Here is a 19200-nt window from a genome sequence, read left to right on the forward strand (position 1 = left end):
CAAACACAGAGTACTTTTTATTTTTATTTACTCAGAAAGACACATTTTATTCAATAACATAATGCATTACTCCATTACACAGTCTGTTTCACAGTTTCAGCAATTGCTTTTTTGATGGATACAAAAAAACAATACTTCCTTCTTATTGTAAAATCTGCCTTATGCTTCCTAGTGCACAGATAAGGTCCTTTGGAATCTTTTTAAAGACTGATTGTATGTTAAATATTTTGGAGCTGTAAATGCATGAATTCCCTGACTATATATTATACATTTTGGTCTATACAAAATCTTAATTTTGATTGAAAAGGGTTTTTAAGCTTGGATAATGTTTGCAATTGTAAAATTGCCCATTTGCATATAAGGAGCATTACAAATATATGTACATACAAGATTTTATGTTTTTCATTGAAATAGCTACCGAATGATAAAATTGTGTCAATTATGATAAAAGTCTTTGAACACTAGTTTTGCAAGGAATTCAACTAGAGTTAATTCCCTTTTACTGTATATAATTTAGTCCATTCCAATAAAAATAAAAATGTACAAGTAAAACTTTTTTGTGCAAAATGAGTTATCTCCCTTTGTCCATAACCGTAAACAATAAGTTATAATTTGTGAGGCAGTCTTATACAACTTGTTGGTAGCTGTACTGTGGACTGTGGTAAACTATTATTGAGAAAAAAAAATTCTCTGTTCCCTATAGCACATGTCTTCTGTGAATTATAGATTAAAGTTTTAATAAATTAAAAAAATAGCGCACTGGTACAATCCTTGTCACATATAAAATGTTGGCATTCGAGGAAGACACGGATCTTTTAATTTCAATTTATTGTTTTTACTATACAATGTAGTAGTAGTACATAATTTAAAGTTTTTGTCTTCTAGGTTGAAATCTTTACAACAAATGATTAACCTTTTATCGATTTTTTAGAAATTTATATAAGTCTTACTCATCTCAAATATTAAATCAAATCAAATCAAATCAAATATTGCAAACATACACATTCAGAATCTTGATGCATCAGCAGAAATGAGAAAAGACTTTTATAGAAGTGTTGATTTGCAGCAAATCAGTTGAATCTGATTGGTATTTACATGTATATTGTAATTCTGGAATCTTTACTCTGTAAAAAGGTATAGAAGATGTGGTATGATTGCCAATGAAATAACTAACCATGAGATACCAAGATATTTGAAACTACAGGTCACTGCACTAATTTCAACTATGAGCATAATCCCAGTCCTGTACTGCACAGCAATCCATAAAAAAATGTAAAACAATTAAAATGAGAAACAAACAAAAAAAAACAACATGAACAAAAAACTGGTCTAGTTTTGGACTGATATGCTCTGCATATATATTTGCAACTTTTATAGAAAAACATAGTACAGTACATGTAGGCAAGAAATTAGTACAAGAAATTGTGCAAGCACTCTATAAACTTATTTTTATTCAAAACTTGAATGTCATGCTGTTTCTGATGGTTGTGTATAGATGAAGTGGTTATTGTAATTCATGTATGTTATTTTTAATTTTTTTTCTATCTACCAGATTGGATTAACCCATTTTACAGAACTTATAATACAAGCAGTGTCTTCATGGAGAATATACCAAACATTGAAGAGGATATTTTTTACCAGGTTTTCTTCAGTTTTAATGAGCATGCATGGTGCATTGGTGGGAGAAAATATTGGTAATATTGAAAAGCTAGATATATTTTAGAAAGGAAATTTTTATCAAAATCTTTCCAAAAATATGTTAATGTTTATAAATTGCTCACTTGATATTTTTTGTCACAAGGTTACTAAGACATGTAAGAGTTTCTTGTACACCTATAGCAACATTAATTTGATTTCAATATTAGGCTGTAGGTATTTTTTTTTTATTTGGATATTATATAATTTTATTTTTGAATCCTAAACAGAGGAGAATTATCCTCAAACAAAATAATTAAAATATGCAAATCAATGACCATGTGTAAAATTGCAAACTTTTAGTGAAAGGCTTGCAAAATTCTGCATGTAAACATTCTTCCTTTCTCCTTAAATAAAGATATCAGATTTAAACTTTTCTCTATTTCAATTACAGTATCATTAGAATTTCATTGTCCTTCTAGCCAAAATATTTTGAGTTCATTTTAGATATGCACTCCATTTGTTTTGAGTCACTGCGTCCCATTCTCATTCAGTAGGACTTGTTATGTTACCAATACCTGCTTATTACAACATCATTAGCCGTGAGACTTGACAATGCCGAACACTTTGATAAAGTTGTCACAACTGACCGATCAATACAAAAACATGTGATTTTATCAATTACCCAAAACTATCCTGTTATTTTCTCAACCTAGCTCATATACAACTTAAATGACCCGTCACTGATGGAGTTTTATTATAGCCAAGTGCTGCCTTTCACTTTTTGCTAGTCTTAGATATGATATTTAAATCAAGCACAGCAGCATACAACCTTAACAAAACATTACTTTGCATCAATAGTTTTATTTTCAATTAATTTTTCAAATCTGATTAAAATCCTGATGCAAAATTATCATCCATATTTTGTATGGTCACTGTCACCACAGCATTGTAATTTTATGATCTTCACATGGAAGGTGAAAAAGATATAAAATCTGCTCACAGTGTCATTATACCTTTGAAATTGGATACGTTAATGTACAACAGATCATAAGTGGGCATTGGTGATACAAAAGTAACCTTCTGTTTTATTTTTACCAAAATCTGTTTATTTAACTTGTTTATGGGGTCACCCTATGGTCACCCTATGGTCAATTTTAAATTGCAATATGCTGATTTTCTCACATTTCTGTCCTTATGTTAACATATTTATTTAATTGATTTCTATTACTTAAGGCTTTATATGTCAACAATTAATAGATTTTTAACCCGATTTTTGTGACAAAAATGTCAGTTATTGATTTGAGGATGTATGGCTGTCGGACGGGCGGTCGGTCAGCGGGCGGCAGCAAAATGTTGTCTGTGCATTTACTCATGAACCGTTCAACCGAAGCTTTAAACATTTTGATATGTTGTTACTGATGACAAAATTGAGGTCAAGTTCAATAATGACGATTTTGACTTTTACAGCAGTTATGGTTCTTGAATGATTGAAAAATGGTGTTTCCAGAAATGTCCGTGTATTTACTCATGAACCATTTAACCAAACCTTTTCAAATTTAAATATGTTAAGGTCAAGTTCGATAATGGTGATTTTCACTTTTTCTGTTCATTCTTCATATTTTCATGATTGTCCCTACAATTGCAAATTTTGTATATATAGCTTAATATTGTGCTTTCTTATTGAATCGATTGGTTCTTTTATCTATCGGAGGTAATGTCATATTAGATGAGAGTACCAATGTATTTAATTTATATCAAAGGTTAAAAATAATCATTTATAGTATTTCCAGTCATTAGATGATTCAAATAGAAATAAAACTTTACAATTCAACTTTTTCATAACTCTCGTTGATCAACTGTTCAACAGCCGAAACAGCAACCCAATTAAAAAAAAGCAACATTGAAAAGTTAAATTATTAGGATTCGGGAAAATGTTGCATTCAAATAATGCTACCTAATTTAAAAACACCTATATTGTCACGATTTCACAACAGTTAAACCATGGTAAAAATTTCGGAATTAACAGAATTTTTTTCACAGTTTAGTCTGCTTATTCTATCATTATTTAATGGTTTGATTGTCAAAATCAAATTTTTACAGCAAATGGATTGGTTCCTTATTATTTTTTTTTAAAGATCTCTTAAAGTTTACAAGATGAACAGTAACAAAACAAGTCTTTTAATTGATTTCAAGAATATTAAAAGCATTCAAAAGAGAATACAAGAATTCCAAGAGAGTAAATAATATCAAAATTTATAAAACATGGTAGGCTAATTTGTCACACCTGGGAAAAAATGTTTATAAAGTAGGTTCATCAGTTAAAATTACAAAAAAATATTTCAAACTTATATTTTTCAGGTTCAACAGTGATGGAAATTTTAGAACTGATACCATATGGATAGTCCCGACAGCTTTTATAAGACCATATGAAATCAAGGCATATGAAAGATATGGTTCATCTTCCCACCAAAAATACTTCCTAAGTTGTCATGTGTAAGTCACAGGTGCTTTCTAAATATACCATATTAATTCCACACCTGTTAAATCAATTACATACATTCAACAGTAACCTGTGGTTTGTATATCTGAGATTTAAGAATCCATAAAGTGTAACATTACCAAATTACCTCCCTTTATCAGTCAGCCATGAAAGGCTAATGAGTCAATTTATGCTGATGTGTCAAACATAACATCAGTTTCATTTTTCATATTTTTGAAGGGCACAGAATGATGTCAATTGTCAAAAAATGCAGAGTTGTTTTGCAGATGTGCAATGTATTTATCAAATAAGTGTATTAAGTGTTAAAGTGACACCAAATGTTTTAAAAATCTTTGAAAATAAAGAAAATATCAGCCTCAGATATTAGACATGTTACTTTTCTTCTCAAGTTTTTATAAATAGTGACTGTGTATAGGACTCACTGTATTTTGTACCTTTAATTGTAGATAATTACTCCACATGCGAAAGTACTGAAAAAAGTACACTGTACATTTTGTACCTGTCTGATAACAGTACAGTTTTCACCACTCCTTCCCTATGGTAAGATTAAATGTGATTCTATTGTCATGTAGTGCATTTATAGATGAAATTTATAGTTAATTATTTTAATTTTCTTAAATTTTGCTTTTATCTTAAAGTAAGTAAGTACTGATTTTATTTAAAGAGGGTGACTCAATTAGCATTCACTAATCTACCTTTATGCCCTCATCTAATTCTGAAAATGATAATTTTCTTCCTCAAGCATCTCGGCTGGCTATGGTTTTTCTGAGTTGAGTACAGTGACAATGCAATGACTACATAATCCACTGCATTGGAAAATAGCAATATTTATCAGATGGCAATATCTCAATATTAAATAAACAACACACAAAAATCTAAATATATTTTGATTGTTCAAAATATGCCTAAAATTTAAATGGATTTCTGGAAAGAAAATTTTTCATCTTTTTCAAATGTTTGATACCATCCTTGCATGTTCAAGATGTTTAAACATAGAATTCATAAGAAGAATTTTTTTCTGAAATTTCTATCTTATTTTTATCACACAGACAACACATCTGATACCATGAGAACTACCTTGAGCTTTCAATGTTGTTTTTCATATTGATGGTGACTATTTTGCAATAAAAGCATGCTTTTTATAAATGCATTCATGATGTTGTCTCAATATTTGAATAACCCTTATTATTTGTTTTAGTCTGATGCCAACAGTTTGAAAACACATACTTTAACATTAACATTTGTTATTTTAATGTACCAAACATTTGTGCTAATGTTATTGTATTCAGTGATTTCAGTGAAAAAAGACGTAATATGTACCACACACATTGAACATGTCTTTCTTCAATTACTATAACAGTTTTTTTAATTAAAATGCACTGCACACATCTGCTCATAAATTATGCCCTCTGCTCAAGTTATTGTAAAGAGACAGAAAATTTTGTGAATTTTTTTGGTGTTTTTTTTTTTTACAAAATTCATGATCAAAATAACTATCTATAAATTATCTCTTTCAGTAAATTTGATCTTAAATGAATGTCAGACTTTTAGGATAAGAAAAACAAAAAAATAACAGATTTGGTCCAAGAAATTACCAAATGTAAATTTGGGGAAAATAAACCCCTATACAGTATTTGGTCACAATGTTTAATATTGTCAGATTCCTGATTCATTTTCTGATTGGTTTATGCACCACAGTGATCACTAGTCAACCTTGTTTAAACCCTGCCAAATGCAATGATCTGCTTGACTCCAGCTTTTTTCTGAAAATGTCCTAGGTGAAATCCTTTATAGATCTTTGCTTTGACCAATGATCACATAAGCTCTCTTTCGATCATTTTCACATATGTTACCCAAGAAATGATTTGCTTTGACTTAAATAGTGAAAAATTTAACATTTCCAATTTGTAGGCTACGATTTAAGGTGGCTCGTGGGTACAAAAATTTCAGCAAAAAATTAAAACCTTTATTTTTTCATTACAAATTTTATTTATTACACTATTAGTTATTACTTTATGATATGGTACAAAAATCAACCCAAAAAAAACCAATTAGGTTTGGCCCCAGATGACTTTTAAAATGTTTATATCATTGAAAAAGCTCCAAATTATGTCCCTTTGGTGCAAAAATGCAATTTTTTGGCATTCAATTTGAAATATTTTTTTTAACTCATCGGTGACCTATATTTTTTATTATTGTTTTCAAATAAGCTGTACATAAACTAAATAATTGTAAAATTTAAGCGATTTCTGTAATTAGGTTATATTTTTATTTCGATATTACCTCTATTTCTCCTATTAGCTCATGAGAATAAAAGGACATTAAAAAAAATGTATGCTTCTTCCAGAGGCAGATTGTGAGCTTTAATGAACGGTGACCCAATTTTTTTATTTCATTTTTCTTTTAAGTATATGATAAAGTTAATTTATAAAAAAATATAGGGAAATCCTATATTAGAAAAAAAAATTGATTTATACCCAGGACACAAAACCCCAACATAAAAGTTTGTTTATAGAACACAAAACCCCAACATAAAAGTTTGTTAATAGAACACAAAACTCCAACATGAAAGTTTGTTTATAGAACACAAAACCCCAACATGAAAGTTTGTTAATAGAACACAAAACCCCAACATGAAAGTTTGTTAATAGGACACAAAACCGTAACATGAAAGTTTGTTAATAGAACACAAAACCCCAACATGAAAGTTTGTTAATAGGACACAAAACCCCAACATGAAAGTTTGTTAATAGAACACAAAACCCCAACATGAAAGTTTGTTAATAGAACACAAAACCCCAACATGAAAGTTTGTTTATAGAACACAAAACCCCAACATGAAAGTTTGTTAATAGAACACAAAACCCCAACATAAAAGTTTTTTAATAGAACACAAAACCCCAACATGAAAGTTTGTTAATAGAACACAAAACCGTAACATGAAAGTTTGTTTATAGAACACAAAACCCCAACATGAAAGTTTGTTAATAGAACACAAAACCCCAACATGAAAGTTTGTTAATAGAACACAAAACCCCAACATAAAAGTTTGTTAATAGAACACAAAACTCCAACATGAAAGTTTGTTTATAGAACACAAAACCCCAACATGAAAGTTTGTTAATAGAACACAAAACCCCAACATGAAAGTTTGTTAATAGAACAAAAAACCGCAACATGAAAGTTTGTTAATAGGACACAAAACAGCAGCATGAAAGTTTATTTAATAGGACACAAATCAAGAGGATGTTCTATTCACAACAATGCAAGTCCTGTCTTCAAAATATAATAACTGGCACAAATAACACATTCATTCTTGTTCTGTTTTATATTACGATTTTAATCTTGATATCTGTAATTTTCTGCATTAATACGATAGAAACATTACCTTTCTGTGAAAACAGAATGGTATTGTCAAATTAAAGTACATTATGAATTGGGATATTTTGATCAATAGATGAAACAAAATATTGTTTTTCGAAATAATGCACTTTTGGAAAATACGTTTTTATTTTATAGATTTTTGACCTGATAATAATCTTTGTAAAAGGAGGCAGGTATATCTTAGTTTCATGTTCTATTTGATGAATATTAATTTAATTTTAGTGCATATTTAAAAATCAATTCTTTTGTTAAATGGGATTAAATATCATGAATTTGCAATTGTTTATGAAAGTTTTAATTACAAAATTTAATTTTATCCTACACTTCAAAGCTGAAAAAATAGGAAACAGAAACAAAAAACAAGTAGATTTTTTGTGTGAAAGGAAGGTATATTTAATTTTCAAAGGTCACTTTGATCTATATTAATTTCAATTTTTCATGCATATTAAATGTTCCTGCAATGTTTTGTTAAGTGAATTTAATATAAAGATTATGAAATTGTTATTGTTCGTGAAAATTTTATTTACAAAATTAAATTTTTTTTTTTATATCAGAGCTCAAAAATATGAAACCAACACTAAAAACAGGTATGGTTTTGATCAAAGGGTAGAAAAAATATTCTCTTAAACTTAATAATCCTGATAACTTCTGATCCTACAACACTCTGGGTGGTAATATGTATGCATAGCTTACTGTAAGAGCTGTGAAGATGTATAGCAGTGTTTCTTAGGTATTTTATCCATCTGACTGGCCACAGACCACAACTAATATCTGTATAAGTTATTTTTAACGTTTTGTCATCTGGTAAAAAATCGCACCTCAATCTTGTGTTTGTAATTTACAGTACAAGTCCTAAAATATATGCAACATTTAGAAAAAATGAACCTTTCGGCTAACAAAGTGAGCCTTTGGACATCCATACTGTATGGGCAAATTTAGAGAGGTTCTTATAACTAAAAATGTTACATTTTTCATCTTTAAAGACAGAAATTGTTTAAATATCATATTGAGAAGAAATCATCTGATTGTTTATGGAATTGTTACCACTTAATTTAAATGAAAACAAACTGTATTTTATTACACGCAAGTAACTGTAAGTGATGTCCAACAATTATTGCAAAGCTCAATAAAAGTGAAAAGACGAAACTTGGACCTACAAATCAATTTTAATTTAACTGCTTATACATGTACCATTAAACATTTTTCTTAAACTGATACAACGATAAAAATGAAATTGTAGACTGAAGAAGATCTATCTCTCTCAACACACAAGTTATTATTACCCCACACAAGATATATTGTCAAAATGACAATTCATATATTACCGATGTATTTAAAGAATGAGTTTCAAATATTGTTGTATTTATTTGAATTGTGATGACTTTGTGATAAATGATGACGCCAGTGATGGCTATAATTATACCCTCCAATTAAGACTGTAAAAGTTTCAAGTTATCAACATTAGATTTAATTATTGAGAAAGTTAATTGTCAGATTACATGACTCTCTTTTTCTAATTTTGCAGGTAGGATTTCATGCCTCAAGGGAAGGGAGCAGTGAAGATGCAGAGAATTATTCTGGAAACGGATATCCTGAAGAGTTTATTGTCGGCATGATTAAGAATAATATAATTACAGTGTTAAAGTAACAGGTAGAGTTAATGTTATGTTATTAGTGGTAATTTTCCGGCCTGTAAACCGCAATCCATAAATGAAGTTGACTCCGATTTCACTTAAATAAAACCCAAGTGTTTACTTTATAAATTGTTTAAAATCTTTTTGATATTCAAACTTCTTAAATATCAGTAAGCAGTCCATTTTTAACAAGACATTGAAACTGAAACTTAATTTGTTTATGAGGACTTCCCGAACAGAATTTGAACAGGATTTAATCGTTTTGAAGATAAATGTAAAATTAAATTTAAACAATATCAGCTTCTACTTAAAGGAGACAGTTACCGCTTAATGATTTGAGAATTTTTGTTTGAAAATATTGATTTTGTCTTCAACGATTTATGTACTCTTTAAAGTCTTAAGACCACCAGAGAGACGAGATGACAGGACCGTATTGACAAGACTGGACTAATGTTTGATTATCTAGCTTCTGTTTCATTTGACGATTTAATCTGCAAATAAATCATTCATATTCTGTAAACCTTTTTAACTTTAGGGATATAGGCAGCAGATAAAAGTGGTGATTTTTTATAAGAGTTTTCAAAAATCATTACTGATATTGATATAATACTTCCTTTTCAAGTGAAGATAAGTTAAAAAAAAGCATTTGTTCAGGCCTTCTGCAAACAAGGATACCTTTTATTTTGAAACTTGATTTTTCCACTTTCCTGCAACTTTTATTGAACAGGTATATATCTTGCCAGTAGTTGGTCATGAATACGAAGTTGCTTTTTTAAAGTTTTTATATATTGTATTTTATTTATATGTCTGATTTTGATATATGGTTGAATTATCCTGAGTAACATGTTGTTATTAAGTACCTTTCATTCTCATACTTTTGGCAGAATTATTTGTAGTGGTTCCCAAGGCTTTGAGAAATCAACTCGACATTCAGTCCATTAAACTTTTTTCTTAACTGAACCAGACTCTTTTACAGGACATTTACACTTATGATTCGGACAAAATCAAAAAAATGTTCTTGTCATTTGGTTCAGTAATGCATATCAATTAACTGGACTACACCAATTTTTAGCTAGGTTTTTGCCCAATGTCCAGCAACCTTGGGAATTACTGTCCTTGGACTGAAATTTCATAAACATTTACTTGTCCGATGCGGATCCAGGATTTTAAAAAGGGGAAAAGGGGGGCAGGCAAAACAACATTAGGAGTTTAACTATGCATTAACCATAAATATGTCTTCATAAGGAAGACCTTACCCTCCCCCACTTAATCTGTTTTGCTTGTCTGGTCCTTTGTTGAGCTTGCAGAGGTTGCCCTGAATTCTGGCCTTGAGTTGTATATTGATGATTTGCAAATCTAGTAGATGTGAAATATGCTTGTTATATTCTACTTTGTACAAAATTAAAGCTTTTCTTATACATCATTCATGTTTTGCTTGTTTTGGCTATTAACTATATCAATAGTACAAATATTTCTACTTTTTATATGTCTTACATCTCAACATTTAATACTGCTAAAATTGTAGGGCTTCAATTATCAAGCTACCCCAATTTTTAGAAATTTAATAAATTTTCTCTATGGCTTTCAAAACTATTTTAAATTGGTCAAAATGATGAGAGTATTATGACAGAAATGGGCTAAAACCACAAATAAATAAACTAAACAATAAAATGAGAAACTGAGTCAACATTGTAACTTTCTGGCTTTAGTTACTTTCAAATTTTGTGAAGCTTTGGTATTTTGATAGGAAAATTATGTAGTGATAAAATTTCTCATTTCCTTTGTTCTATCATATTATCATTCATCATAAGTAATTTATCACGATTTCAAATGTAATTTAAAAATAATTTCAACCGAATAAAGCATTTAGGATAACTAAAGTTAATAATATGATTTCATTTTGACTACAAATGTTTATGAGGATTAAGTAAAATAAACTTATTTGTTGAATTAAGAATTTATTTGATGAAATTAGTATTGTACAGTTATAGGAATATTTTCATTTCCGTCACTTTTCCACACATCATTGGTATTTTATATTTGAAATTTTCAAGTAGCAGATTTGAGTCTTCTTCATTATTAAACACTAAAAATGTCTGATACTATGAAATATCGTTGTTTGATATATTGAAGTAAATTTTCAATAAAAGCGTGTACCAATAAGAGGACCAAATGTCAGCTTTACGAAACAAAAGGACAAACCCTAATCAATATTTAATTTGTAACCACAACTGTAAATTTTTTGTAAGAGGTATAGAAAACTGGATATTAAAATGCCATCAATAAAGATCGAACTGTCAAGTAGGATTATCTCCTCCTGTCCGACAAGTGAGGATTGCCATCAGTTCAGACGGCTAATGATCCCGCCATTGTTGGTATTCTGCATCATTGAAACGATTTGTACGCATTTTCTGTCACAAGGTGAATTTAAGCTTCTAAAATTATTTGTTCAGGTCAGGTTCTAAAGTGTCTTTGGTGTTTGGTTAGGACTTAAGCCAAGTCTAATTGACACTAGGCCCTTTTTTGTAGTCAAGGGTGAAAAGTTTGTAAAATTTAATATTTTGAAGATTTAGTGCATTGTAAAATTTAATAAGTGTCATGTTGGACAGTCTTGTTAACAAGTTTGTCAACAATTATTTGAATAAAAACTAATTTTGGACATTCATGCTGTTATAAACAAACTAAACTGTTCTTTGAAGTTTTTAAATTTAAAGTCTAAATGACCATTTTGTGGAGGAAAAACAATTTTTAATTGGAATCGAAGATGTGGCATTCACTTTTTTACTTCTATAGTCAATTTTCAGCAACAATAACCTAGATTTCTGTTTTGCCCAAGACTTCCAACTTTCTAATGCCTATGCAATCTTTGCCTATACACACCCCTTGTGTACATATTTGGAGAATTTTTAAAAAGATCCCGGTTGGTGAATTTGAGTCAATTTTCAGCAGCATTCTCAATGTAGGCCAGCCATTTTGTGTAATAAAATCCAACATTTTTCTGAAAACATTGCTGCTATTTTAGTGGATTAAGGTATGATGAAAACACTGCTGCTATTTTAGTGGGTTAAGGTATGATGAAAACACTGCTGCTATTTTAGTGGGTTAAGGTATGATGAAAACACTAGAATAGCAGCAGAGTTTAACATTTTAAATCAAGATAGTTTAGGTATTTTCTTCTGTATATTAGCTGTTTTAGGTTATAGATTTAAGGGTTTTGCACACTTAAAAAAAGTCTCAAAGTTGTTAATCCAAGTTTGAACATGATAATTTATTGATAATCAATTTGAAATATTCTGTCAAGATTGAAATGAAAACAAATTAAGTAAATGATAAGATAGATTGTTTATATTGGTAAAGGTTAATTGTATATAAGTAGTTTAAACTCCCATAGATAAAATATACGTCTTTTCAACATTAGTGTCAATTTCAGCTCCTTTAGGTGTACATGTTAACACTTTAGAACAAATAAATTTCACTTTTCAGAAGATAATAAATGAAAAAAGCTTATAAGTTTGTTTTCCCCTATTATACAAGTTCAGAAAAAATTAAGGGAAATTATATAGCATTTAAAATTGAAATAGATTAAATATGGGTCTTTAATACAAGTGTCAGTTTCGTTTGTAGTGGGATTCACATGTCGTAAATTGTAAATTACCGAACTTGACAAGAGGATGTTTTTTGGTCTCTGATGACATATTATTATCTCCTTGTATTAAGTATTTGGCAGGACTGGTGCCATCTAGAAAGGCTGTACATTTGTCAGTCTTGTTTCACACGTGGGTAAATTGTGATGGATATGAACGTCAGAAACACTACTTTTATACCTCATACCATGAATCTTTTTTATAAAATTGTAGTCTATTTAATACCACTTAAACTATTATAGTGACACCATTAGAGCACAATCTCTCCAGTTTGATACATCCCTTCATGTCAACCGCTAATTTATTATACGTCCATTTATTTTACGATTTCTACCTTTGATATTGCCTTAATAAAATTCAAAGGAGTAAAAATTGAAAATTAAGTTCTATTTTGTATTTGACAGATTAAGTAATCGAACGAAAAGATTTTACCCATAATCCTAAATTGGTTTTTGTCGTAGTAATATGTAATTAGTAGCTTAGTCACTTGGTTAAGTGTAAAAGTTGCAGATATTTTTGTAACAAGTCATACCTATTGATTCTATCTCCGCCCATTCAATGTACTGAGTTAATTGTCCAGGTGATGTAGTTAGAGAAAAATCTTAATCCTTATTGAAAGTGGTATTTTCAAATCGAAGCTTTGTTTGGTAGCTGCGAAAAACACAAAAATAACTGATTATCTTACTAAAATGTATCAAAGAGCTTAAAAACAATTTACAGTCTGGAGAGGAATAACAAAAAAAGATTATTGTATCTATTGTTAGATAAGATTTATAACTCCAAAAATATGTAGATATCATTGCATCAACATATAAAACATTGAAACTTTTATAATCCTGTAAATTCAGAAAAAAAGCATGTTCTTTTTTGTCACGCCTCAATGAAGCGGAGAAAGCCAAACTAGTAGTATATGTTCACATGCAGCTGTGGCAGCAGCCTGGACAATGTATTAGTTTGTGTTTATGTCACTCCAAATCTCTTTATTAGCTCACCTGTCCAAAAGGGCCAAGTGAGCTTTTCTCATCACTTGGCATCCGTCATCTGTTAGTTTTTACAAAAATCTTTTCCTCTGAAACTACTGAACCAAATTTAACCAAACTTGGCCTCAAACATCACTTGGGTATGGTGTTTGAAAATGTATTTGATGACCCTGCCTGCAAACCAAGGTGGCCCACATGGCTAAAAATAGAACATTGGGTTAAAAAGCAGTTTGCTCATATCTCTGAAACCAAAGCATTTACAGCAAATCTGACGAGAGTAAAATTGTTTACAGTGATATTGTTGTCTTTTTTCAAAACTACCTCTACCGTTTTTTATTGGGAAAAATGCATATTTTTTATTGAAATTGGGAAATATTATTCTAAACACATCTCCGATTTTTTGCTGACCTTTGCTGTCTCTTTTGCACTGTTTTTTCATGTATATTTTGGTTGTCAGACATTTTCAACCCAGAAGGTACTTTTCGGAGAGGGGAAAGAAACAGAAGCAATGATGGTACTTAATGCATTGAAAACCATGCACATGTGTTACAAACACCATGATGATTCTGATCAGAAAACCGGATCTCAAAAGTGCTTTATAATATCAAAATAATAACATGAACAAGATATTTACAAACATTACTACCAATGCCATCACTGTTTGGGGAAAATGAAGACCTTTTTGGGAGGAATTTTAAGCCATTTTTTTTAGTAATTGGGAATTTTCTCTAGGGGAAAAGGTTGAATTTCGGCTGTGATTTGAGGCAAACAATATCACTGGTTTAATAGGTTAAGATCTCTCTGCCTTAAAATTTTCTGACTAATCAGGCCACCCGTTGTTGGGTTGCTACCCCTGAATTGGTAATTTTAAGAAAATTTTGCAGTTTTTAGTTGATATCTTCAATATTATTATAGATAGAGATAAACTGTAAACAGCAATAATGTACAACAGAGTAAGACTTCTTATACGTTCAGGTCTTTCACATCCAATCTTTTATGGTAATATTCTTTATAAAGCACAAAAATGTCAGTATTCACCTCAGAACCTAACTAAACCTTTAAAAAGACTTATTAAAAAGGGAAGTAGTTAAGATACTGTTGTCAGGTCATTAAAGATTGCATATTTTGGCTTTTAATATTGATTCACTGAAAGGGTCTTTGCATCGGAACTAAACACATTTATTTAAAAACCAGTTGTTGGCATGACACGGGTTGTGTTCTTCTCATATATGTTATGATGGTATGATACTAAAGCCCTTACAGGAGGGATTGTGCCTGATATTCATATAATGAAGACATAATCCTTCAATCAGTGTAATTGAAGTCTGGAGCTGGCATGTCAGTTAACTGCTAATAGTCTGTTGTTATTTATGTATTATTGTCATTTTGTTTAGTTTCTTTTGTTACATCTTCAGACATCAGACTCAGACTTCTCTTGAACTGAATTTTAATGTGCGTATTGTTATGCGTTTACTTTTCTACATTGGTTAGAGGTATAGGGGGAGGGTTGAGATCTCATAAACATGTTTAACCCCGCCGCATTTTTGCGCCTGTCCCAAGTCAGGAGCCTTTAGCCTTGGTTAGTCTTGTATTATTTCTTAACTTTAGTTTCTTGTGTATAATTTGGAGTTTAGTATGGCGTTCATTATTACTGAACTAGTATATCTATTTATTTAGGGGCCAGCTGAAGGACGCCTCTGAGTGGGTGCAGGAATTTCTCGCTGCATTGAATACCTATTAATGACCTTCTGCTGTTGTCTGTTATATGGTTGGGTTGTTGTCTCTTTGACACATTTCCCATTTCCATTCTCAATTTTAAGATCTACAAATAAGTCAATTGACCCCTTTAGAAGTTATTGCCCTTTATAGTCAATTTTTGTTGAGCCTTCAACTTTAGTCGAAAAAGCATGACATAGCGATCCTACATTCCGTTGGCGTCCCTTCCACAAATATTTACTCTGTGGTTAAAGTTTTTGAAATTTTGATAACTTTCTTAAACTATCCTGGATTTGTACCGAACTTGGACAGAAGCTTGTTTATGATCATAAGATAGTATCTAGAAGTAAATTTTGTAAAAAAAAATCCATTTTTTCTGTATTTTACTTATAAATGGACTTAGTTTTTCTGCCAGGATACAATACATTCACTCTGTGGTTAAAGTTTTTAAAATTTGAATAACTTTCTTATACTATCCTGGATTTGTACCAAACTTGGACAGAAGCTTATTAATGATCATAAGATAGTATCCAGAAGTAAATTTTATAAAAATACATATCCATTTTTTCTGTATTTTACTTATAAATGGACTTAGTTTTTCTGCAACAATACAGTACATTCACTCTGTGGTTAAAGTTTTTAAAAAATTTAATAACATTTCTATACTATCCTGGATTTGTACCAAACTTGGACAGAAGCTTATTAATGATCATAAGATAGTATCCAGAAGTAAATTTTATAAAAATACATATCCATTTTTTCTGTATTTTACTTATAAATGGACTTAGTTTTTCTGCAACAATACAGTACATTCACTCTGTGGTTAAAGTTTTTAAAAAATTTAATAACATTTCTATACTATCCTGGATTTATACCAAACTTGGACTGAAGCTTTTTATGATCAAAAACTAGTATCTAGAAGGAAATTTTGTTAAAATTTTGAACCCGTTTATCTGTATTTTACTTATAAATGGACTTAGTTTTTCTTCCAGTTAATATTACATACAGTCTGCAGTTAAAGTTTTTAAAACATTTATTAGATTCATAAACTATCCTGGATTTTTACCAAACTTGGACAGAAGTTTCTAACAAACAAAAGATACTATCAAGAGAAATATTTTTATTGATTTTGATCCCTCATTTTTGTTGAGCCTGCTATTAACAGCAAAAGTAGGCAAGACACTGGGTTCCTCGAAACCCTTACAAATTTTAACAATTTACAATGAATCCGTGTGTGTCATTTGTTTAATATGCACATAGACCAAGGTGAGCGACACAGGCTCTTTAGAGCCTCTAGTTTTTATATGTTGTAGATGTTATCTTTAGTGATTACTAATATTTAATTTTGAAAAGAAATAATTTTGATTTAGAAAAGGAAATTCTGAGTTTTAAGTTTTGAGGACTTGCTGTTGGAAGATGCTCTGACAACATAGGGGGATATGACTTGCTTGAATAAGAACAGTTTTGTTTTTGTAGACAAAGAAATATAAAAGGTTTTAAAGACCACAAAGAGTTAATAAAAAGGTTTTTGTTTTTTTTTAAATTTGGCAGTTGTTGGAAGTTATATTCTTTTCAGTGGCGGATCCAGGGGGGGGGGGGGGTTCCGGGGGTGCGCACCCCCCCCTTTATTTTTGCCGATCAATGCATTTGTATCGGGACATATGTTTTGCACCCCCTGCACCCCCCCTTTGAAATTCCTGCATCCGCCCCTGCTTTTGACCTTTAAACTTGATGAACATTTCAATGTTGTATACATTTTACACTGGTAAAGGCTCACTAATCATTTTGTGTTTGATAAGTTGGTCCAGATCACTAGAATTTTTCAGATAGTTTTGACTCTGATTAAAGTTTGTGGTTTTTAGCTTTTTAATTGAACTGTTGTTCATTTCTAAAGCTTGGACTTGTGCTTGACCAACTGCTACTTTTGTGCATTTTTCCTTGAAAAGTGTGACTCAAATCTTCATATCAATGACTTTCAATTTCGTTCTTGAAAATGATATTGAAATTTATTCAGTGGTCAATTTAAATGTCTTAAATCATCCTGCAGAGAAGGAGGATCAATTTTAATGTAACTTCATTCAATTCTCAAGGGAGATCATGATTGATGACAAAAAAATCGGTCATCTTTAAAAAGATATCAATTATCCTAGCCTTGACCGGGGAGCCATCATGTCCAATAATTTCTGCCGTTATTACACAGTATTATATGAGATTGAAGATGAGATTAAAAAAATTTCACTAAGAACAGCGGTAGATTTAGAACTTCGGAGACATGCAGACGTTTGGACTGTCACATCACATGTGTAGATTAGTTTTACCTAGCTCAACTTCACTGCACAAAAATAATAGGATGCAGATAGGGAAAAACCTAGATTGATATTGACAGTTACATAGATTTTGTCTGGTCTTTAAGATGTTTATTTGTATTGTTTTCCTACATGATCACCCAAGGTGACAATTTTGTCTCAACCTGAGAGTACAATTAGGTTTGCTGACCATAGTAAGCATCTGGTGTCTTACAATATTAGAATGATATGCTGTATAAATATATATTAATACAGTAAAGTGTTTTATTAGAGATTCATTTCTAGCATTTTCATTTTTGTTAAATCATTAGAAACTTCAAAGCTTTAAAGAGATTTTTCAGAGTTCTCGAAATGGTGGTTCAAATGTTTTTACCACCAAAATTTTAAAGAGACCAACACAATCTTGTTATTTTGATATAGAAATAATAGTGAGAACCAGTAGATTTTCCTCAACTAATACCTGTGAAAAAAGGATTTTAGGATTGTTATGTGTTATTATAAATATGAGTTATTGCCAATGAGACAATTCACAAGAGACCAAATGACACAGAAGTCAATCAGTAGGTTATATTGAAGGAGTTTTGGTGTGTAAACTTGGCAGACTCACTCACAAAACTGTATGAAGACTGAAAAAAAATACTAACTGTTAAATTTATAAGGGCATGGAGACATTTTCACTTCAATTAACTCCACAAAAAAATCTAATTACTTATAATGCGAATAAAATTCTGAAAAAGTTATGCATAGATCAAAATATTTCATAGAAAGAACTTTACAGAACTATTTCACTTATAGTTGTGATAAATTCAAAACTTCATCTTATATTTTGTCGACACTGTTTTGATTATTTTCATGCTAATGCCATAAAGCAGTCATCAACCTATCAATTAAATGTTTTCTTCAAGACTGTTGAATTATGCTTCATTATACATTTACATACTTCATTCTTTCAGACAAAGAATCTATTAGAAATGTAGACATTATCAAGCCCTGAAAAAGTTTACTTACTATATGTTCAAACAGTGTAAAAAGTGAGAAGAGGAAACTGCTCTTTGGAAATGATGAAGATTTTCTGTCCAGGGATGTGGAAAAACTGGTATGACCTTGAAGCTAAATTAGTTTGAAGGTAAAAAGGTAGTTTTGGTAATGGAATATAATTGTCTATAGAGAGATCTCTAGGCCAAAGCCTGTTTTGTCCAGTGAAAAAACAGTCAACAATTGACAAGGGGAAGTAATTGGTGATTGGCAAATGGACTGTTATATATTACCCAGCTATCTAATTTTAGAAATATATAATTTCCAAACCACTGGAATCATAAGCCATTATCATAAAACTTCCTGAAGGTCTGTGAGAACAGTTTTTAATAAGATTTGCAAATCATATTTTAGAACTAACAA

At 30.4% G+C, this 19200-nt stretch overlaps 1 long non-coding RNA gene across 1 annotated transcript; it reads left to right on the forward strand.

Moving 5' to 3' along the window:
• Nucleotides 1–3867: 3867 nt before the first annotated feature.
• On the forward strand, nt 3868–18929 carry LOC143043172 (uncharacterized). The gene is made up of 4 exons (XR_012968239.1): nt 3868–4131; nt 4585–4678; nt 9048–9173; nt 18756–18929. It is a non-coding gene; the product is annotated as an uncharacterized LOC143043172 (long non-coding RNA).
• The last annotated feature ends 271 nt before the right edge of the window (nt 18930–19200 follow it).

This window comes from Mytilus galloprovincialis, chromosome 8 (genome assembly GCF_965363235.1).
Source record: "Mytilus galloprovincialis chromosome 8, xbMytGall1.hap1.1, whole genome shotgun sequence".
Classification (NCBI taxonomy): domain Eukaryota; kingdom Metazoa; phylum Mollusca; class Bivalvia; order Mytilida; family Mytilidae; genus Mytilus; species Mytilus galloprovincialis.